This window comes from Dufourea novaeangliae, unplaced genomic scaffold (genome assembly GCF_001272555.1).
Source record: "Dufourea novaeangliae isolate 0120121106 unplaced genomic scaffold, ASM127255v1 scaffold76, whole genome shotgun sequence".
NCBI lineage: Eukaryota > Metazoa > Arthropoda > Insecta > Hymenoptera > Halictidae > Dufourea > Dufourea novaeangliae.
The window spans coordinates 295,557-319,103 of record NW_015373950.1 but is presented as its reverse complement, the minus strand read 5'-3'; the positions used below and the strand labels follow the sequence as shown (position 1 = coordinate 319,103).

General features: G+C 37.5%; 1 long non-coding RNA gene across 1 annotated transcript in view; it reads right to left on the bottom strand.

Moving 5' to 3' along the window:
* LOC107186177 overlaps positions 1 to 23,547 on the bottom strand; it is a 366,568-nt gene that overhangs the window by 89,721 nt on the left and 253,300 nt on the right. The window contains exon 2 of the long non-coding RNA XR_001516176.1: positions 1,776 to 1,865. This is a non-coding gene — a long non-coding RNA (uncharacterized LOC107186177). The remainder of the gene's footprint in view (positions 1 to 1,775; positions 1,866 to 23,547) is intronic.

Sequence of the window (23,547 nt, the reverse complement as noted above, 5' to 3'; positions counted from 1 at the left end):
CCCCAAACTACAGTGAATCACTATCATTACCCTCCAGATTAGCACAAAGAATGTAGCCCGGATGAACGCGACATGGAGTTAACTCAATCACTTTTTCTGCTTCGTTGCTCGAGAGGGAGACCCTTCCTCGAGATACGATCGTCGATCACTGACCAAAGGGAACACGTTGTGGGTGTTTGGTTTGAAACATTTAAGAATCAAACTGCAAATTTGTTGCTGTTAACATCACGATAGAAACATCAGCGGAGATGTTTTCCTAGTGAAGATGCGTCCAAACAACATGCGAATCAGCAAATGGCAAGAGCTGTTTCGTAAAATTTCGCGCAAAATCGAAGGAACGTGTAAAGTTTCTACGGAACAAACGAAAAGATTCGTTCACAGAGGCGATTCAAAGGGGGTAAATCTACCTTTTTTTTGCGGCATAGGGTAAGTGTGGGTATGACTGGGAACTTTTAAGATAAAGTAACTGTAGTGTGCTCGATAAAGCGCTCAAATTAATGAAAGTCCTTTCTTCTTGTTTTTACAGAAAGTTAGCTGATAATAGTTCCATACAAAAATGAGGACGCGCACCTAATAAACGAAGATAATAGAAATCAATGGAATTAAAGCCAAATCTCATTGCATAAATTACTGCGAACATGCATGTGTGTCAGTTGCTAACAAAAAACCTGCGCGTATATTACTGCGGACTTATGTTAAGCGAAATGTTACTGTAAATACGTCTTGTAAATACAAACATTATTTAACTTTATTTATAAGAAGGATGTGATATAATATATAAGATAGAAAGTATTAATTTAGTATATATTTATAATATTATATTAAGACTTATTATAATAAAGAACAATAATAGTAATACACTTTTCAAAAGAAACTCAACGTTTTTTTCAAGCACTGCTGCTCAGTTTTAAGGTTAGGTTGACGTAATTAAATGCGTTCGAAAAACAGGTTAGGTTACGCACAGTCCGCAATAAAAAACGCACGTGGTGTAAAGTATTGCACCTAATACCGCAGTGAGAAATGAAAATTAAAAATGAACTGTAGATGAATGATTTACTGTTTTTTGTTAATAACGTTACATTGCACGTATTACTGTTGATGACGAAAATATAAATGTTTCTTAAGTAGGCGTTCATAACCGTCATATCGAGGAATCGATAGAAGCCTCGTCCTGACGAATTTCAAACTACGATAATGAAATTAATAATAACTTTGCTGTATACATTTAATTATAATTATTTATAATAAACTTCAAAATAATTTTATTATTAATCTTGAAGAGATTATGTACTTTTCAACATTAAATATTATTTGTTTTATAAATATCCGCAGTAATACCCACAACCTAGCATCGACTGATTGAAACGGAAGATTTTCTATTAACCATTGCACTTTTATATCTTACACTTCAGTCTCAACCGTTATTTTCGTAGTCAAGAAATTGTACGATTACGGGAAGGTGGGATTAAAAACGCCGAGTTCGTTTCAAAAAATTTTCTTCAGCGGAGGTTATTTAATTCTAACTCCGACGGTTGCGCGAGACCTTTAAGCCCAAGTCGAAGGAATTGAAATTATTCCCTCGTATTTGTTCGCGGAGCTACTGGCACAGAGGGCGTTTTCTTTGGCGGTGGGTTAGCGAAAATGATTATAATATATTTCGCTGTATTTTCTATCCGCGCCTCGACAGACAATCCCGTTTCCAGGATGCGATAAGACGCTGTAAAGGACTGTTTGAAGGTACGATACAACATTCTGAGCTCGTCGTCGTCTCTCACCCTTTCCCGACACAGCCGAAGAAATCCTTTCATCCCTGTTGCCTCGGTTCGACTCTCTGTGTTTGTTCTGCAGGATACGACGGTGGCAGTCTGAAACAAAACAAAAAAAAAGAACGTAAGAGAGAACGTCAACCTCTGCTCGACGACGGGGTGTATGTATGTATTGCGCAACTGAACGGCGGGGACAATAAATATCGCAATTCCTATCGTTTACCGGTTCGTGAGGAACGCGTAACAAAGGGACCTGGTGATATTCAAATTCTATGTTATTCCTGTTCGGGCTCCTCCGAACCGGAAACAATGAAACAAATCTGCTTATCCTTCGGAATTCCCTATTCCTACTGTTGTTCTTATATTCCATCCTCCGAAATGCCTCCACTAAAGAGCAAACGCGATACTAAGCCTCACTCTATTCAAATGACGGGGGAACGAGTCCTGTGTATGCTCTTTTGTTGTCGAACGGTTGTCGTAGCCCCCCTCTTTTATTTTTATTTCGCCCCCTCTGTTGTCGCGTTAAATAACTTACCATTCATGTTTCTCGCCCACGTATTGTCTTTTTCTTTCTTTGCGCTTTGAAGAGCGTGAATGATCAACGTGAAAATTCCTTTATTTCGATTGTTTTTTTTAGGGGGTAATTCACTGAGAATTTCTTCTTTTTGCAGAAAGAAACACGAGTTATTGTCTTTTGGGATTGGTAAATGTTATCGTTGTACATTTTTGGAAGGTATGGTTATGATGATTCAATTGTCTTTAGAGAAAAGAGACGCTTTCATGAAAGTATATGATGTGATTATTGATTATGACTTGATTATTAACCCTTTCCGACCGTAGGAATCCATTTAATATCATTAATTAACTTACTTTGCATTTATAACTTATATTATGAACCTGAATATTCAATATGGCATCGTATTATTTCGTTTAGGTTTCTGCCGTTACATGGATATACTCTCGAAAATAACATTTTAGAATTGTTTAACAGATATTCTGTTTTTGTTTAGAAGCAATTTGTTTTGCTTAGTTTTTTTTTATTTTCCTGTTATTCTGAGATCCAAGAATTAACTACATGCAAAAGTGTTATTTTCGTTTCAAAGAAATAATTCAGGTCGGAAAATGTTAAAGTACTTCATTATGTTAAAGGAATATATGAATTTATAAACATCCATAGTTTTGTTATATGAAGTACCTACACTGTCTTACTATGGCAGACACTTGATTTTCAATACTTGGAGAAGTCATTGAAAAACATTTTCTAAAAGTACCATTGATATTACTGATCTTGTCGTTGACTCATATTACATACTACTTAATATAGGCTTCGCACATTTGAAATTATGTACACTTAGAATTAGGCTACAGATGTTTATGCGAACAAAGATTTTTACTGTGCAATTTTCGAAAATTGAAATCAAACAGAGATTGATTTATTCGATTGAGGATTTTATTGGGTTACAAAATAAAATAAAAAATTTCATTATACCATATGAGACATTTTAGTACACTGAATTTCAAACAATTGTGTGTCCGCTATAAATGCATATATTTATAAGTATTCATATATCAATTGTTATGCTTCCGATATGTACATATATGTAATAGTCATTGTCAGATCTGACCCGACGTATCATTTTAATTACCATATCAAGTGATTCCATAACTGTAAGGTTAAAATTCAATAATGCCATTCATGCACAAAACACATGAATTCGATATGGCATCGAATTAATTTGCATTATAAAATCGAATGTACACATACATATTCACTTTTATCTTCTTATTCTGATTTAAAGAGGCGTGAAAAATTTATTCCGCAACGAAATACCACACAATAATAATGAAATTGATATTATCACCATGATATCAATATTAATAACACATTTAACAAGTAAAAAGCTCCGAACAGCGATGATGAACATGAAAATAACAGCTGATAAGTAATTATACACGAATAACATACAAATTTTATTGATTATTTACTGGCATACGGCGTGTAACTTTACAGTATAAATACAGCCATAACAAAATGCACCTCTTCCCCATCAATTTATATTAAATTACTGCCAAATAAATATCATTTAGAGCCATTATAACTTCCAAAGAAACATGTATTGTACCACGCGAGTGTATAAAATACAGCTCTTTAAGAAAAGGTACGTATTGGCCAAGACAATTAAACTTTGCTTGGATAATACAAAAGAAACCATAAAAGTTTTATCATTCATCAACGACGTATATCTAAAAGAAACCTATAATCAACTACACTAAATTCTATTACCCTATATTATAAGCATTCCTTGTACAGTGCGTGGCATAGCTATAAAACCACCCTAAACTTTTCAATTCTTAGGTACATATTGTGGTTAAAATAAAAACGAACTGTATATGCCATATCTGAAATCTTGTTGAGAAATAATGTTTCCCCGGAAATAATAAGTAATTGTAGTCTCTAATGGCCCTTAGTCGACGTGACGATAAATAAACAAATTTAAAAAAAACGTATCCACAAAAGGAGATTTTTAATCGAAGTAAGACTCATCCGAATCAACACACTTTTCCCACGGAGTCAAAAGCTTCTCGAGTCCAAATTTCTCAAATTTTAAAACAAATTTTTACCCAATATTTATTACACCCGTCCATTAAACGTTCCTTTTTTTTATCACCATAGTGTACATGTTAAAGTTAAAACCAGAGAGGTGAAACTCCAACCACGCATCCGGGCATTATTCAAAACCAAATTAACTGCTAATTTTCCGCGCTGGGTGGTAAATAGTCAGTACTAAATTGCGTTCCGTGTGCGCCGCCGGCCGCATACACCCAGGCAATATTTAGCCCAACGTCTAATGACTATTTATACAACGATTAAGGTACAAAGTATTCCCTAACCCGACCGCTATCACGACGACCTCCTCCCGCGCGCACAAGCTCCGGCGCACAAGGCAACAACGACGATATTCAAATTTCATCCGCCCTCCCACAACCTCTCCGTTCCACCCCCCATCCCTCCTCTGAAGGAAAGCTCCAAAACAAATCCTTTTATCCTCCGTGCCGCTCCCTAGGCGTTGCGTCTAACCGCCCCGGAGGATGTATTCTCGAGTAAAAGGAAGCGCAGCAATTCCGCGCAGAGAGAACACTTCATCAACCGCCCAGGAAGAAACGTATGTACGTTGGGCAACAACGTGCTGGATACATCCACGTAAGCAGCGTATTTTGCTCGCAGTGTTCGGGGGGTTGCAACGCAGAACAATCAAGTGATAGGGTTGAGAAGGCATGGTTCTAGCATCGTTTGAGTCAAGAATCAAAATTTAGTAGCTCAAATAGCCAGAAACAAAATTCCTTCTATTTTCTAAAAAAACGGACATCAACTTAAGGGGTCATGCTCAGTTAGAAATTTTCAAAAATCGATTTTTCACTTTCTACATTTTCTTTAAGTACATCTCGAGAATATTCTGTGCAAGTTTCAAGGTAATCCAATCAAAAATGACAGAGTTACAGGCGTTAAAAAATTAACATTTTATATAAGTATAAGCTTGACTTGAAACTTTAAACGCGTTTTTCTCGAAACTAAATTTTTCAAATCGGTGATCAATATTTCTCGAAAATTACTATCGATTTACATGAAACCTTCTGCGCCTTATTGCAAATCAGAAAAACTCTTCCTTGAATGAAGGATTTTTTTTTCGTTCCATACTTGTTTTTTAATCGACCAAAGACGAGTGACTTTTTAGGTGAAAATCGCACTTTTTCAGGAAAATGTCCGACATTTTGTTTCCATTCAATATTTTGAAAAACCCCACGTTCAAGCACAAGATTGGTCCTTCCATTACATAAATCTTACTGAATGTTTAATTTCATATGAACCGTTACGAAGTTACAGTGATCACGCCAGACCACTTTTTGTGAAGAGACATCCGGGAGATCGCTCACAATTTATTTACTAATAAATATTTCTAAATAAAAAAAATTACCGTATAATGTAGAAATTGCAATCTTTGAAAGGCAAACACATTTTTTGAAAAAGGTTTTATAGTTTTTGAGAAAAAAAATCCCAAAGAAACATCCTTTTTTCGACCTCCTGACTGAGCATGACCCCTTAATTGTCACAAACTCTCTACCGATGCTTCGATTTTTAATAGGAACTGTATTCCTCTTACCAGAAGGCACCCCTGCCTTCTCCACTCCGTCGTTAGATTCTCCAGGAACAATGTAAGGACATCTTACTCTAACTTTCCCTCATCCGTTTCTCATAAATAAACCCACGACGGATGATAACCGAAGGACGGACCCAACACGGTTTTCTGCCGTCAGATGACATCGGGGTTGTTTAGTCTCACGCCCATCCTTCCAGAACCGCCACGCAGTCTAAGTTCTTATCAAAACTTCTTCGATGTCAAAATAACGACAGGCAAACCGCCTTCGGTTCTATTCTAAAGACGTTGCTGCTAACATTATTAACCCTCAGGAAGGAAATTCCCACCTCAACATACGTAAGCACCTCTAAGTTAAGGTAATACGTCAGTGGGATAATACGTGAACATCACACTAATACGAATTGAGATTTTGAATCTTTGATCGTTTAAAAACTTGAAGAGAATAAACGCAAACTGAATTCATATTTTAGGGTGATATTTTCCCAAATAATTCAATGGTAATAATTGCAAAAGTGATAAATAATTTTGTTATCGAAATGGAAGGAAACTGTTATGCTAGCTAGATTACAGACGAAATAACAGTGTTTCTCTATAGAAAATTCGCGCTAGTCTGCTGTCTAAGGGTCAGCCATGGATGATTTGTCCCTAATAATAACTAATAATGATATACTTAGAACCGCGAAGGTTTTATGATAAACGTGTTCTTAATGTGAAATGGGCGCGAAGACTTACTCCATGCGTCTTCTCAAACCTCATGGATGCAGAGTTTAAACCATAAATATACATACAATACTGCGCTGTCTTATGGTAGGGATGAAGCGAGACCGAAAGACAGAAGTAGCGGTGGAATAATTTCTCTCTTGCTCGCATCACAGAGGGAGGGGATAAAGCGACTGGTGGGAGATGAGGAGAAGGAATGCTGCATGATGCTGCACGCATGTAATGTCTCCACTACAACGTAGGAGAATCCCCCACTACCAGGTCCATTAGAAAGAGAGGAAAGTTACTCCAGTTATTGTCCTTTCTTTGTAGTGCCGACTTCATCCATACCATAAGACCGCGCAGTTTATTATACAGGGTGAACCACGAATAGTGATCAGTAGAGATTACTCTATTATTAGCAGTCCCATAGAAAATGTTTTTGTCAGATATAGCATGGTTTCAAGAGAGCTTTAACGTGATTATAGAAAATTTGTTGTCAACTTTTTTTTTTAATGAGTTTTCAAGGTCACCTTCAATTTTTTGCAAATACACCTATAATTTTTTTACGCCTATCTGTTAGAGGATTTCAAGATGAATTCGGTAAGTATCATAACATAACATTTACCTTAATTTTTTAATTATATATATATTATAATAAATTAATAAAATTGACAAAAAATTTGCTATAATCACGTTAAAGCTCTCTCGAAACCATGTATAATCTCTACGGATCACGATTCGTGGTTCACCCTCCATACGTCTATGATTCAAACAAATGTAACTGGCGATGCAATCACGGCCCCTGTTGCTAAGTAGTGCCTTTTTGGCGGTATGTACGACTGAATCCCCCACAGGACTAGTTCTTATCATTAATCTTAGTTGACAATAGAAGAATATTCCCTAAAACTTCATATTTTCATAAAGATGTTGAGAACACTGTTAATAAATGATAACATCGTCGAAAGGGATCCCTGAAATTGATAAAAATTTGCTCATTCATCTATTTCTATTTACACAAGATGTCCCACCTAACATGAGCACCTTTAATATCTCGCTTGTTTTTGAAGATACAAAAAAATGTGAGGGGAATGTATTATTTAGTTACAAGGAACACATACCATGATAATCAAACATTCTTTCCAGGTTATATTTTTCGAAATTTCAAGGTCAACGATGTTTTTTTAAACGGGATTACATAGTTTTATCATCGTGGTGCAATAGTTGAATCAAGACCAACCCAATAATCTAAGTAGTATGAACTGTGACATTGAGTACAAAAAAATCCACAAATGTAAGGGAGTAGATTTAAATAATAACATAACTACGATAGAGGGATTAGTGCACAAATGTATCGAAATTGATGGACATCACTTTGAGCATTTGTTACAATTAATTTTCTTCACATCAAAAGTAAGTGAAATATTTAAGGTGTTTACGATAGGTAGGACACACTGCCTAAAATTAGACGTTTCAAAATTTCTGATTGATCCAACTAAATAAACGTAGGTATGGACTGCTCAATTATGATTCTGGACCACTGTGGCGTTATCGGTAACGGGTGCAAAAACCACTCGTCGTTACTTCATCGAACCGGTCTTCGGTCCGGTTCAACAGGTATATTTCCCAAAACGATACGGTGCTCGTGGTTCGAGGTCGGACAGTCAGAGGGAACCAGTGAGAATTAGGGTAGAGGGAGAGAAAAAAGAGGAGAAACAAAGGACGAATTGAGAGAATGAACAGGGAAGAAGCGGTTGCTTTATGAGTAGGTGAGTGGTACACCCGGCGGGGCCGTTCGCCATTTTTATCCTCGGTGGAGCTGGAACGAAACAAGGGGAAAAGGGAGGATATTCGAACATCGGGAGAGGAGCCTTCAACGAAACTGGCCCCGGGCCAAGGCATTATTTTCGAGGGAACGAGAGAACGAGGGGTCCGGGCACCGTGGCCGTGTGACAGACCATGAGGAAGCGAGGGTGAGGACGGAGTCGGAGGAAGCCGAAGGAGTCCTAGGGTTGCTAGCCCAAATGAATATTTAATTTCTGCATATCTCACCCTCTCCCTGGAACGAAAGTTCAGCTCGACGGAGCGGCCGTCGTTCCCAAGGGAGCGAAAGGAAGCTTCGTATCCCTCGTACTCGGCGCAACTGTGATATAGGGTAAAGTCCTCGCGGAAGTCGCCCGCCCCATCGTTTCTATTTCGGAACCCCGTGGACCGGCCTATTTTTCTTTAACGCGTATTTACTTTTCCCTGCTTTACCCCTCCATTCCACCGCGCAACCACCGTCCCTGTTTCTTTTACATTTTTTAACCGCCTTTTAGCTCGACCCGTTCCTTCGTCCCCGCAATTTCTCCTCTTTTATACACGTTGATCCGTCTTTTTCGTCCGTAACTCCTTCGTCGCCGACACAATTTTCGTTCTAGCCACTTCTACGACCGCTGTTCCTTTTTTATTATTCTTTTATAGGTGGAGTATCGAATTTCGTTAACCCTTCAGTAGACGCATGGTGTTACAGCCACTTCAATTTATTTACTTGGTTTTTCTTTTTTGTAAAAATAGTAAACTTTAGTTATCAAACTGATTTGTTTTTATTTGTTAATACCACTTGGTTTACGTAAATTGTGAAAAGAAATTTGGGGTCACTATGCAGTGTCGGATAAGTCAGTCTACACTAGGGTTGCCAACCGTTTCGGATCAGTCGGGACGTCCCGTTTCGAAGGTGTCTTTTAGAAGAGTCTCGCATGAGGTTTGTGCGGGACGTTAATTGTCCTGGTTATTTATTCTAGAGAATATGAATACGTTTTCAAAAACTAAAATTTGTACCCTCTATGTACCTAATCTAGCTGCATATTTTGGAACGCACCTTAACCCTTGTGTGGACAACCAAATCGTTCCCAGCTATTGAGCAATATGAGTACCCCAAATATCCTATTCTGGCAGATTAGATAAACATAGATAATTTTACTTCAATATTTATCCGAAACTCTTAGTTTTCCCATCCTATAATACACCAAGTGCTGTTTTAGACAAGAACATAAAAAATTGTTAAACGGTTCTCAATGCGCTCTACTCAGCCCATTGGTCTGTCACTCGCGCTCATATTGTAAGTTTATTGTATATCACGCTAACTATAATTTTTCGTTTCTTATTTAAATTGTTTCACTAATTTCAAAGAAGTCATTTCAAATTTTGTTTTACGTTTGGAATGTTTAAGTGTATTAAAAAAAATGTTTGAAGTTTGTTTTTGTCTTGTTTTTGTGATTGTTCGGCACGTTTAAAGGCAGCTTTGGAATTACAATTTTTGTTCCTAATTCGTGTCCAACATTGTAAGGCTGACTTATGCATAAAAAGAGTTAAGGCTAAAATAAAACTGTTATTTGATTGAAGTGAAATGATTTTATTTTTTAGAGTTTGATAGGTAAATATTTACAATAATGGAGCTACCTCCGACTTGGATAATTTTTTAATATGTCGTCAAGGTCGTCACCCTGAGTAGTGCTCTGACGGTTTTAGTTGGGGGTCGTCGTTTGTAAACGAGTTATTATCAAAAAAAGTTTGGGTAGATAATTATTTACAAATTTGGCCTTCTCACCGAATTCAAGTCACCGCCTTTTCAAGTAGAATCAGTCTCAGGTATACCACTTCAACTGAAAACTTGTCTATTGTTTTGGGGAAGTTATCAAAAAGGGTTACGTTATTCTCTTGAACTATCTCTGACCAACTCCGATCCGTATAATGCATCAGAGTTGGTTAGACGCAGTTGATGAAACAAAAAGTCATTTAGAGTTGGTTAGAGACAGTTCAGGAAAAAAGTCATTCAGAGAAAATAGAGACAGTTCAAGAAAAAGGTATCATTGTTCTCTTAATAACTTTTTAATAAACAACATTTGATAACTAAATATTTCTGAAGGTCACTAAGCAAGGTGACCTTGACAACATGGGTCAAAGTCGATGTCATCGGTCATTTTACTTATCAATACTACTAACGTACGATACAAAACTTTTTTTGATGATAACTTGTTTACAAACGGCAACCCCCAACTTGAACCTATTACAATACTATGTAGTCAGGGTGATGACCTTAACAATACATTAAAAAATTATTGAAATCGGAGATGGCCCCTTACTGTAAATATTTACCATTTTATATTTTGACTTAGATCCAAAAAGGCCAAACAATCGAAAAACTGTATGCAACATTAGACTCCATTCATGATCCCCAGTTGTCATGGATAAATACGTAATTTACAAGATTTTGTAGAGTTCCGCTTTTTTAATCCGTGTCCCGCATTTGAATTGGCGATTTCCCGCAAATCAGTTTCTTCAAGTTGGCTACCCCATAGTCTGCACCCTATACGCCCACTTGTGATTTTGCCAGTGCGCGTCTACTCGAGGGTTAATTCTTCATACTATCCTCTGCTCGCGTGCTTCTCCGATCTTTTTTTGTTTGACCTTCCTTCCCGTGGACCTTACCCTTTTTGGTACATAATTTTTCCGTCCCATATTTCTCTCTTCGCCACGCTTACGGTTAGCTATTTCGCCGCCTCTCCCGCCCCCAGTGCTCGCTTTTTCTCGTTCTTTTCTTTTTCCGTAACTCTCCTATTTGCCCTCTCAGCTTCCACGTTTCGCCGGACCACGTTTCACCGACCCTCCAATCGCGTCCCGTTTCTCAGTTTCCCTGTTTCAACCTCTCTTTATTTGTCCCGCTTTTTCTCCCCCGACACAAGCTTCCGTTTTTTTAACCCATTCTTTCCTTGCTACCATTTGTCCATATAGCTTCACCCTTTCCAGGACCCATCCCACTATTTCCTTTTTCTTTTCCCTAATTACACTTTGTTGTTGTCCTATTTCTCGCCGTAGCCTCTCTCTAGCCACAGGTTCCCGTGTTTCAACCCTCCCCCCTCCCCATAGTCGCGTATTATTTCTCCCTGTTTTTTTTCTGTCGATAAAAACCCTTGTTTTACCACCCTTCCTAACCCTCCATCTTCTTTTTTTTCGTTGCACCATCTATCTGCTTCTCATAAATGTTATTCCGCTATCTGGGCCTCTTACTTTCAGATGCACACATATTCTTTCTTCCTCTGTATATTCGTTCACTTTATGTTTGAACCGCCAACGACAAAAGAGAATATGAAACAAAGAATACGTGACGCTTGCGCTTCAGTGACTCCTGAAATGTTAACAAATGTTAGAACAACTTTGATGTTTCGAATAAAAAAATGTTTACAAGCCCGTGATGGACATTTCGAACATTTAATTTAAAGAACATTTTATTTCTTCACGAATAAGCAAAGAACTCAAGCGCGTATAATCCAATAACGCAATTTCCGAGCGCTTCAAGTAAGTGCCTACAAGTCGAAACTTCAAACTGTTATATCTCATCATGGAAATATCTGACAAAAAAATATTTCAGACAAAATTTACTTGTTTTTTCCTGTACAATCTAAATATGTAATGTTTCATAGGGGGTTCCATTTAAAATTATAAAGGTATCCCCGCCCCCCTTAAAGGGGATGGGGGGCCACTTAATGTTTATGTAGTTAGAAAGGCCCTTCAGATTAATGCAATTTAAGACCAAGTACTTTAAAATCGATGGCATAGTTTTCGAGATATTGAGTTGTTAGGAGTTATGTCGGCCACCCTGTATAATTTTCCTCCTTGTCGTCTTTTGTTGACCTTGATAATTTGTCACTTTTTTCCCGCCTGAATCTTCCGATGGACACAAGATCTGCATCAGTCAAACCCTATTTTCACCCCCCTTTTCTTCCTTTGATAAAGATTTCGTCCATACGTTTCTTCGGCTTACTATCCTTTGCTTTCCGAATTAGGCTGCGTCTTTCTCACCTTGTCGTACGATTATCCTCTTTATCTGTACTATTGATACGTTTTCTATAACCAAGACACAACAACGGATAATTTCGACGATCGGTATTACGTCGTAAAAACGTAAAAGTAAATTTTCGGACAAATTAATACCCAAAGAGAAAAATTAAAACCTGACATGCTTGAGATACAGAAATTTGTATTATATTATATATTATGTTCCGAAAAAGAAATATACAAACCATCAAGTTCGTTTCCTAATCATGACATGATAATCGTTAACGATTAAAGAGTCCTCGTAGGAAATACTGTATGTGCTAAAACTAAAAAATTTCGCTTTTTATATCGAAAAATGTTGTACGTGCCAATGGGAATACTGTAGTATAAAATGTACATGCAATTTGCCTTTGTGAAATCAATAGTGCTAAAAGATGGTATCACTGGTACGACCTACGTCGCCTCTGTAGAAAGCAATGTAATTGTCAATTGAAACGTTATATTTTTGGTTTTCTATACGAGTAATCTGAGAAAACACAATTGGCACTTGCAGTCTTTGTATATTTAAATGAATGGCACATTGGAAGTTCTTGACAACTAAGAGGCAGCAGATACAGTATTTTCTACAAGCACTCTTTAACTATTAATCTACAATAATTCTATCAGCGCAAACGGAAAGTCAAATGGAAACACGTCTAACGATGAAGCCGTTAATCCACCAACGTTTCGTACTTTTCATATACGCTTGGATAATTCCCTTTTCAACAATTCCCTAACGTCTCGTCGCTGCCAAAGTTCCATCTTCGCTGCGGAATGAACACAAGTCTTACGCTTCGATTTACACAGTTCCCCAGTCACCTTATGCATAATACTCCCCTCCTCTTCCATCCTACGATTCATTCGCGATATCTCTTTCTCCTTTCACCAGCCTTCCGGCGGCGTACCTCCGTCCGACTAGACTCGACTCTTACCCTTTCATTGTACCTTATTCGGCTCCCTCCGCACGGTGGCGGCCGAAGGGCCAATTACGGCGTTCCTTACGATGGAACGTGCCAATGTCGAGAGCGAAGGAGGACGATAAGGACGAGAACACGGGAGAGAGAAAGAAAAAGAAGACTGAGACGAGCGAAGAAAGGTCAGAAGACGCGATGCTCGGGTTCTAAGGGGGACGGAAAGGGATCCGACGCTGGATAGAACGAAGAAAAACAGGGTGCGACTGCTTGCAGAGGGTCGAATCGAGGGATGAAAGGTCAGACGGAGGCGCAGGGGATTACTGTTACCACTGAATACAGTATCTACTTATAGTCTGGTGGATTCAAAATGTATGTTCCACTTATGCAGCTATGAATTCTTTCCGTTTTTTAAAAGAGTGATAAATTATATGTTATGACTAGACTGCGGATTTTTATGCAAAATGAAAGTTTCTAAAGTAATTTATAAGGGTAGGAGCAGTCGTAGAAATTTATTTTCCCTCGTAAGTACCTTATTGGGTTCAGAATAAAATAGAGACCTCGTTGGATCCGATGAAAGTTTAATTTTTTATTGTATTTCACAGAGCCTTATAGGCTATAAATGCATAAAATCCGCAGTCTAGTTATGAGAGTTAATACCGTGCAAAATAACAAGTAGCTCCAGATAGAGTTATAGGGAATTAGTTATTATCGAAGGATTTCGTGACAGATAGCTTGAACTTATTTAGTTTGTGGTTAAATAAATGGATTTATTGGAAAATCAAAAGATCACAAAATATGGATACCCATATTTAGGAGGTGGTTTAAATATGGACTAGCTCTTTTACTCTGGACTCATTGCCAAACCTGTTGCAAATGACTCGAACTTGTTGAATTTCTGATTTTGCAAAATGGCTTCATTCCAAGAGCAAAAGATCACAAAATATGGATACCTATAAGTGGTTTAAATATGGGCTAATACTTTTACTTCGGGACTTATTGCCAAACCGGTTGAAGATTTTTAAGATATAACACTTTAGTACATCGAAAACATATTTAGTTCATGATATAGAGTTGAAATAAGCTTCTTTTGTTTTTCAATCGTAGTTTCATACTATTCTCGCTATCGTGAAGTACCTAACATGACCTCATACTTTCAATTAGCCCAAATTTAGACCCTAGCCTTATTTGGACCACCTCCTCTTCTTTTCAAATTGTTCCAGACTCGAAACAGGGGTAAGATTTACCAAATAAACATAATTTTAATATCTCTGCGTTGCAGAAATGAGTTTACAAGGGGAAAATAGTGTAAGGAGAAAGTATGATCCTTACGATTGAAACAAAAAAAAGGATCGTGCATTTAATAATTGCGAAGATAAAACTCATTTGCGAGGACAGTTTTTCGTGAGAATCGACCAAGAAGTCCCAACATCGAGACTGTACATTTTGTTAAATTCTCCCACAATTTCGCATAGACTATAGTACAAGATGTTTCTGAAATGATGGTACAACTCGGAAGAAGGTGATTCTACTTGTAAAAATAAGTCAAAAATGTAGAATAACATTCTTTAGTACAATGATTCCTTCTCGACACAATCGAATTTGAATATCGGTACACGTGCAGTTGAATAAAACTTTGCTAAAGCGTCCGTTCATTGCATTCTGTTTCTACTTACTGTCTAATAATTTTGATAATTGATTATCTTGGAACCGAAGCATCGTACAAAAAAATATTATTGTACGTTTTCGACATATTTTTACGTGTAGAATTATATCCATTCGGATTGTACCTCCATGTCGAAACACCCTGTATATTTCAACTCGAACAAAGTCCCAAACATTCAGGACAAACAGTGATCGAGTGGTCCTAGAATCCACTCGTCGTCGTTTTTTTCAAACACAACGAAAAATTATTTTTCAGTGGCACTCGTCGCTGTGATAGATATATTCTCGTTACGAGACGAGTAATGTTTAACGGAATGTAGTGCGTCGATACGACGAATCGGAAGTGTTACGTGTGATCAATCGAGCCTAAGATTAAAGGCGATAGACGGACGCGTAAAGTTTACACAGTCAGATTAAAGCACGAAATATTCTTCATATAATCTGCACACATTTGTACGGAGATTAAACGATGAAAAAAAGGGTGGGTGGGGTAGGGGTAGGTTGGATAGATCGGGTCGAATACAGAGAGAACGCAGGTTCGCAAGGCGAAGTTAAAGCGAACGGTACAAGGCCGGGGGATAGAATTAAAAGTTGGCAGAGCGAAACGAGGGGGAAAAAGATGAAACGATACGGGTAAATGAATGGACACGCGGAGAATTTCTCCGTTTTTTTTTCTTCTTGTGTCGCGTGCGGGGAATAACAAGCCTCGGACGTAGTCGGCAGAAATGGTAACGATCAACGGAGGTTGATCAGGAAAGGATAAAAGAGGTCTCCGGGTTCAATAAATAAAAATGATGCCTGGTTTTACTTAAACAAAGGAACCGCGTGATCGAAGGGAAGACTGGAAACGTGAGACGAATAAAAATAAAGAGAAAACGAGACGGGCGAGGGTGGAATTTATGCTACGAGGTCGAAGTGATTACTCACTTTAATTTAGAATCGCGTAACTCTACGACACTTGCTAATCATTTGTACTATCAAAGAAATGATTAATACACTAGAAACGATACGAAAGATGAAATGTTACACTTTATTATTTGTTGAGCGAATGGTGGTTTTCAATTACGAAGTGATTATAATTTAGGTAATGATAAATAAGTTCAGTAACGAGAGAATAATCCGAATTGTGAATTCCTTTCATTTAGTTTTAGAAGATAATTCAGTTTTTATAATGAATGTAATTTGGAATTTTTCCACTGATGCAAAACTCAATAAAGTAATCGCGAATGTAATAGTTACATTTTACTCCACTGAAAGCATATCATTTGCAGTTCTACAACAGGTCATAAGGTGCTCCGTTGGTTATTTTCTATTTAAAAGTTGTATTTACAGTAAGCAGCTCGTATAATGGCGGAATTTGCAAAAATGGGCCAAGGATTACTGAAACCACATTATACTGCGTACAACGGCTATAGAAAGTTTCCAAGCAGCACATTCATAATTCCCTTATCCCTCATGGACTTAACGGTAATAATGAAATATCCCCGTTACATTTTTAATTTTTTAATCGAGTTTTAACCTACAAAACAAGACAAACAAATGAAGACTGAAAATGTGTACTTACTTATAAGTTATACGATATGGTAGTAGTATTGTTTTATTCGTTGACATAAAGGTATATTGACTGGGATTATCAGTATTATAGATCAAAACGAACAAACACCTTTTAAAATAATGTACATAATGAGTAGGAAAATTAAAACTTTTAAATTCATGTTTACATAAAATTTAGACCAAAATTGTACTACTGAAGAAGTATCAGAATATTACTGTAGCCCTTTTTATAAGTAGAATTATCTATAACACAGCAGACATGAAATTTCATTGGTTCTCTTCAACCGCATCGAGAATCAGAGTGCTTTCAATTTTATTCGAATATCCCAATGTCTTCGACCGAACTAGCCAGCCAAAAAAGTCTAAAAAATATTAATTTTAAGCTACCCTTAGAATACCTCTAGATATTAAGCACTTAATATCTACAATAAGGAAACAAATAGTGTAAATTCAGAGTGAAATGGGATTATTAAAACCACGGCAAAACTTTACTCTTAAAAATAAAAGTTGAAACATTATTTATATAAATTTAGTTCCGTCATTTAATTTACCTTCCGTCAGTTTCTTACGAACCTCTTCCTAAATATCCTTTGTACATCTGACATTAATATACAATGCATTATCAATCCCAAGGTTACAGGAGATAAGTTACACTTATATTATAATTATATTGTATTATTGCATTCTGTACTCAAAAATTACAAGTATAGCGTACTATTTCTAGAAAGCATTATATGCAATCTAGAAAAGTCCAAACTGGACCTCCCGAACTAAGGGAAAAATAATAATGTAGAATATACGTATAAGCAGATGTTCCAATAAGAAGAGATTGGCTATGTAAAAGTGAATAGAGAAAATAGGTGGTAATCTGGATTAAATCGACTATTCACTCAAATCCGAGATGACGACCAATACAACTCGCACCTTCATCTTATTGAAATTTATGGGCGTTAATTATATAGCACTAATATAGTATTCACATTTATTCAAAGATGCTTGAAGATAAATTATATACAAAGTAAAAATGCCTGATAATCAAGCAATTTCAATGCAATACAAACGAGATAAACAATAAAATTTTGAACACTACTTTCAGTTCATGCAACAAAGGAAGGAACGCTGGGTATTCTATACTGTGATTGTGTATGTACATAGAGAACAAACAAAAGCATTCCCTTAAATTACTGAAATTCTTGTACAGTTTAATTATCCATTTTTTTCAGTTATCGCAAAAGAAGCGAAATTCACCTTTTAAGAATTTCAATTTTTTGACTGGTAATCGTTGAACACGTAGTCTGTGTTTCACAGAAACATTTCCTCGAGATATATGTTTCAGTTGTTTCAAGCATTAAATAAATAAACCTTTCAATTCATACAGCATCGTATTACAGCACCAGAGTAATTGAATATTCCACAAACAGTACGTTGAAAATAAAATCTCGATCGATACACTTTCTGTTTGTTTTTCCACGACCACACAGTTCTCTGCGCAAAAAAATATGTTCCGTCTTTGTTTCCGATATTTCCACGTACGATAATAATCAGCCTTTCATCCGCGAAGCACGTGCCACAATAAATCCACGTTATTCGTTAATCCCCCACTGATAATTGTAAGACAAAAATCAAGACTGACGAAATTGCGTTCGAGAGGCTTCGTTTCCGAATTATTAATTGATGAAAATACATGCAAAATACGCATGAAATACATCTGGCGCAATGGATTATACTATGTACTTATGACTAGGACTGACTAGACTGCGGATCTTTGAACAAATTCAAATTTTTGTAAATTAATATACCGACCTGTATTTACGTCAGACAGGTCTTTCTTTTATTAAAAGTTTTCTCATATTCAACCAAAAGAAATATGGACACTAATCTTTACGAAAGTTTGTGGTGTATTGTGTTTAGCACATTCACGTTTACGATAAATACATTATGGGTACTCGCAGCACATCCGTAAAGATTTCCCATCGAACTTGTAACCTGATGACGTGCGACTTGGCCCATCGTCGGACACCTCCCCAAAACCGCAGAATATGCTCAGAGCGTATTAATACGTCACTGTATGGAGGGCACAGAAGTAAATGGGGGGGGGGGGGGCTGGAAGTGAAATTCAAATAAGTAGTAGTAACGGCGAGACAGAATTTTCAGATAGCACTTAAGCGAGGCAGTTAGACAAAAGGAGGTGGACTGGATGGAAATTGGAAGAGGAGGGAATCGTGGAGACGGGGCTTGAAGAAAAGCAAAGAAAAGACGAGCAAAAAGAACGACTGAAGAGGAACGGGGTGGAGTGAGACGGTTGGAAGAAAGGAAAATGGAGACTGGTAATACTGGCCGAGTCGACCACTTTAACTCAAGCTGCTGCTAGAAATTTAACGTGACCGTGACGCCACGCCACGAAGGCCTACGGGTACCAATCCGCATAAGTAGATGGGGTACGAACGAAATGATACAAATATAATCTTGGCGCAATGACATGCGTACACAGAACGATCCGTTATTACCGGTATACGAGCGGAAAGAGGAAATGGTTACGGGAGGATAGGTTGAGGATTCTGCTTCGCGAAATTCGAATCGAATCGATGAATTCACCACGCAGACATATTTTTTTTTTATACGTGGTTATTGGAGACGATCATTTAAACCATAACTACAGACGACTCGTCTCAGGGAAGAATAATCTTAGTGGGGAGCCAGGTGTAAATGGGTTAAAAATTAATTAATTTTTTGGAATTTCTTGTGAAGATATTATTGAACCAATCTCTTTGAAACTTTGAGAATACTTTATTGTACAATTAAACTGAATGCAAATATTTTTTACTCTTACGACAAATCTATTAATATTGTAGTTATATGGATTTATATGCAGACTGTAAGCAAAAAAGGTGTTCTACCCCTAAGTATGTAACTCAAAAAAATATTCAACCAACTGACCCAGCCCTGCATGTACACACTCTTTAACAAAGAAAGCAGTAAAAGAATCTTCGATTTTACTAATGACAGTAGGAACATCAAACGAAATTTTTCTGTGATCTACAAAAGAATTATACAGGTAGTACATTTCAACATATATGGAATAAGGAATGGAAAATGTCTGCAACACATGCCTAGAAAATTAACATTAACTTATTATGTTATGCCTACTTGCGACTTCGTAAAAAGACATGTACTTTCAGAATTTATTTTTAAAAAACTTGAAGACTTTTTTAAACATACGTCATTATATTCGAAAGTGTACATTTTAAAGTGCTTATAATAATTTCTTCAATGCAAAATATGAATAAATATGGGAAATAATAGGCACACGTGGCGAAATCCATTCGAAAATAACTATCCTTCCTTCTTCAGTTGCAGAACGATTGAAACCTAAAATTGTATTCTGTACTTTCGGTGTATATTCCTTATAAGAATGTATTTTAGAATGCTGTTGCAACATTAGCAGTGGAACATCATCTACTCCAGGAAGCAACATAGTTGGTTTTCCATAAACGTGTTTTCTCCGCGATGATTCCCTTTCGTTAACGAAACTAACCGTCGCAATAACAATTTACAATACTACACGCTACCCCAACGAAAAACGAAACATCTTTGATCCACAGAAGCATGAGGAATAAGTAAGAATAACGTACAGAATGAAATGACATCTAAGAAGCAACAAGAGGGAATGCGTAACGAGGTGCGCTGTAACCGAAGAACAACGATGATTACAGAAGCACGCGATACGCAAGGAACCAAGGTATCTGACCGAAATAATGAAAGAAATAGAATGAACCGTTGGAATTACCAAGGTAGAACGAAATTCCGAGATAAGATTGCCCGAGGAGCCACAGGCTATCCTAGTGAAGAAAAGATATTCCTTGATAAACCTGTCTAACAAGATTATTCAGTAAAAAAAGAAACGCGCGCGGCTAGTCGGGGAAAACGAGGGGGAGAGCAAGTATAAACCCAATTACAGAAATAATATGGCCACTTAAAGGTAAAGGCGGAGAAATACAAGGTATAACTCGATAGAGGTCGGAGTACCCCTCAGGGTAGGATTTAAAACAGGGGCAGGATTCGTGGAGAAAAAGATTTATAAGAGAAAAAAATCTATACATATACAATACCTACATGTACATCAAGGATAGAAAAATGAGGACGAAGTATGGGAGGGGTAGAGACAGCGGAAGCCTAGTAATTCAGAGCGAAGCGACCGTCTACTTTGAATCCAGGGTACCAGGCGAAACCCTGGGCCGCCTATCTATGGGGGAACCATTCTCGGTGCCTCTTCTTCGTCCTTTCATCACGATATGCCAGCGGCACATCTCCGTGCTCGTCGACGTTCTCGTGCTCTCGTCGTCTTCTCCAAGTACCTAACCCCTGGCTCCCACGAGAAGCCCTCGGAAATTGGAATCTTAAATCGATCTAAATCTTCTTTATAGCCGAAGGAGTCAGCGACCGATCACGGGACGAATTTTCCATGGTTCCTAGGATTGGCTATATGGTCGCCTGTCGCTCGACGCGTAAATGTAACGACGATTGGTTCCACCTCGTTCTTTTATTAGGGAAGTCTTTTTCCGCTGGTAGCGCCTCGTCCACTCTCTTTCTCTTTCTATTCGCGGTATTCTTCGTTCGAAAGGTGGAATTCGCTAATCGAGACGCGCGCGTCGACGTGTTTATACGATTTTACACAGTGATCTCACGTTTGGCAATTAGCTGGTCCATTGGACCGTCTCGATTGACCTGTTAAGCGGAAAAGAGGAGGCGGTAGTACGTGTAGTTGACTACACGTAATGCGTGTGGAGTTGTACCGACGGCGGGATTGTAATCGTAGCGATATCGGATCGATATTGGTGTACCGAGCCGCATTAAATTTCGATCTTGCAGAGGCTAGCGAATTTGCAGAGGCTAGCGAATGGTATCAGTAGTCGTGAGCATATTGAATGAAATCGATGCTCGTTTGACATCAATGAAAATGTATCGTGGGATACAGTTTGTATACGAAGTAGATATTATTACGGGACTGCTTGCATTGAAGTGAACTCGATCGATAACATTCGATTCAAGATCGTGAGATCGTGCAACTGTGGCACCGATTTGAATTTAATTTTGGTATAGTTAATAAACTATTGTGTTAACCACTATTTGTGAAAGTGAGATAGAAAATTGTTTATTTGCTATATTATCTTTGAGTATATTCTTTTTTTTTTTGTTCATTAAAGAACCTTCCGAAAAATATCCACTCGTCCGATATGAATATAAGAGCAGATTAGTTATTAAACGCAAAGAAGTGAATACATTAATTATATACATGTATGTGATATTGACTAAATATGTTTCACGATTACATTAGATCTATTCTGTATGTGTTGGATCTTCCATGCAAAAGTTTTATTTTCTTGAAAATTAGTGTCAAAGAATACAGCAACTGGTCAGATTAGTTTCGTAAATAAATCGAAACCCTGTATCGGCAAATTGTTTTTTAGGCTATCAACTATCACACGGAGTCTTTTAGGAAGTAGTAAAATCTTTTATACAAATTCAATGAAATACTTTCAGGTACCCAGTTTAGGGCTATGAAATTAGAATATTCAAGAAGAGGTAAAGAAGTTTCATATTTGCAATTATGTTGTTATACTGTAATAGAAATTGGTATCTTGTGAGAAAAATCGTATTTAACGATATGAACTGAATAACAAATAACGATCTTAGGGATTTATACTGGAGAGCTAAATCTTTAAAAGGAACATGTCGCTTAAACAAATTAGTTAAAAATGATATCTATTTGGGGAACATGAACATCATAAATAAACGAGAGCGGTAGAGCGTACCGCGGTATCGGTGCTCTCCGTCGGTCCAACGCGCTAGTGACGTGCGTCATACAGTTTATTGACGTAGCCGTGTACGCTGTGTACCATGGTAATACCTAGCCGTACCACCGGGTGTTTGGGTCGTTCAAGCCGGCAAAAACAATTCAACTCGAACAAACGTGACAAAGAAACTAGCTGTTGCGTAAGAACCTACGTACGCCCAATACATAACGGCGTTAGCTTCCTCACTTTCTCGTGAGCCATCGCGGACGGTGGGCGCGCGTCTCATACTCGTCCTTTTCTTGTTACTAACCCATTGTGTGTTGCAGGCATTCGACAACCACCGTATAAAGGAACCTGTTATTTACTGTGCATATTGTTAATTTATTTACTGTGCATATTATTAATTTATTTACTGTGCATATTGTTGTGTCCCCTCTCTTGTTACTAATCCCTTGTATGTTACAGATGTTCGAGAACCATTGGCTTCGATATTTATCTTCTTATGCACTGTGATTCATTCACTGTGATTTCTATATTGTGATTTCTATACTGTGATTTATTTACTGTGCATATTATGTATTCTATGTGTATTGTATAATGAAAATTATTTTTCCAAACAGTTATTCCATCGAAAGAAGACATCGATCAACGTCTACATCCTCAAAGCGTTTACGACTGCGTTAACTTACTGTAAGTTAAACTTAAATCATAATTCGATATTCATTGTTATATTCATGTTCAACATCACATCGTTTATTATTAATTTTAGTCTATCTATTTTTTCTATTAATAGACTTAAATTGTGACCATCCATTGTGCATACCAAGTTATTATTAATTCATTTTGCTCGTTGATTCTCTACACAGACTTGGGGTACGGGCAGTGGGTCTGTACACTAAGACTGTTTGCCGATCCCTCTGGTTTCTATTGAGAAGCCAGATATCGGACGTGTTTAGTCTTTGCCTGGTAAGTAGGATTTGGAGAAAGACTCGTGCGTGCTAGGGTACGGAGTAGTCGGGAGGCTGCTCCGTAAACAGACTCTGTTTAACAGAGAATCTCGCTTGCACTACCATGCTTGTGTACTCTTTTGGTTCGGGTCTGGTGCGCAGGTGATCAGCCCAAAGCTCCATGACAGTAAAAGATG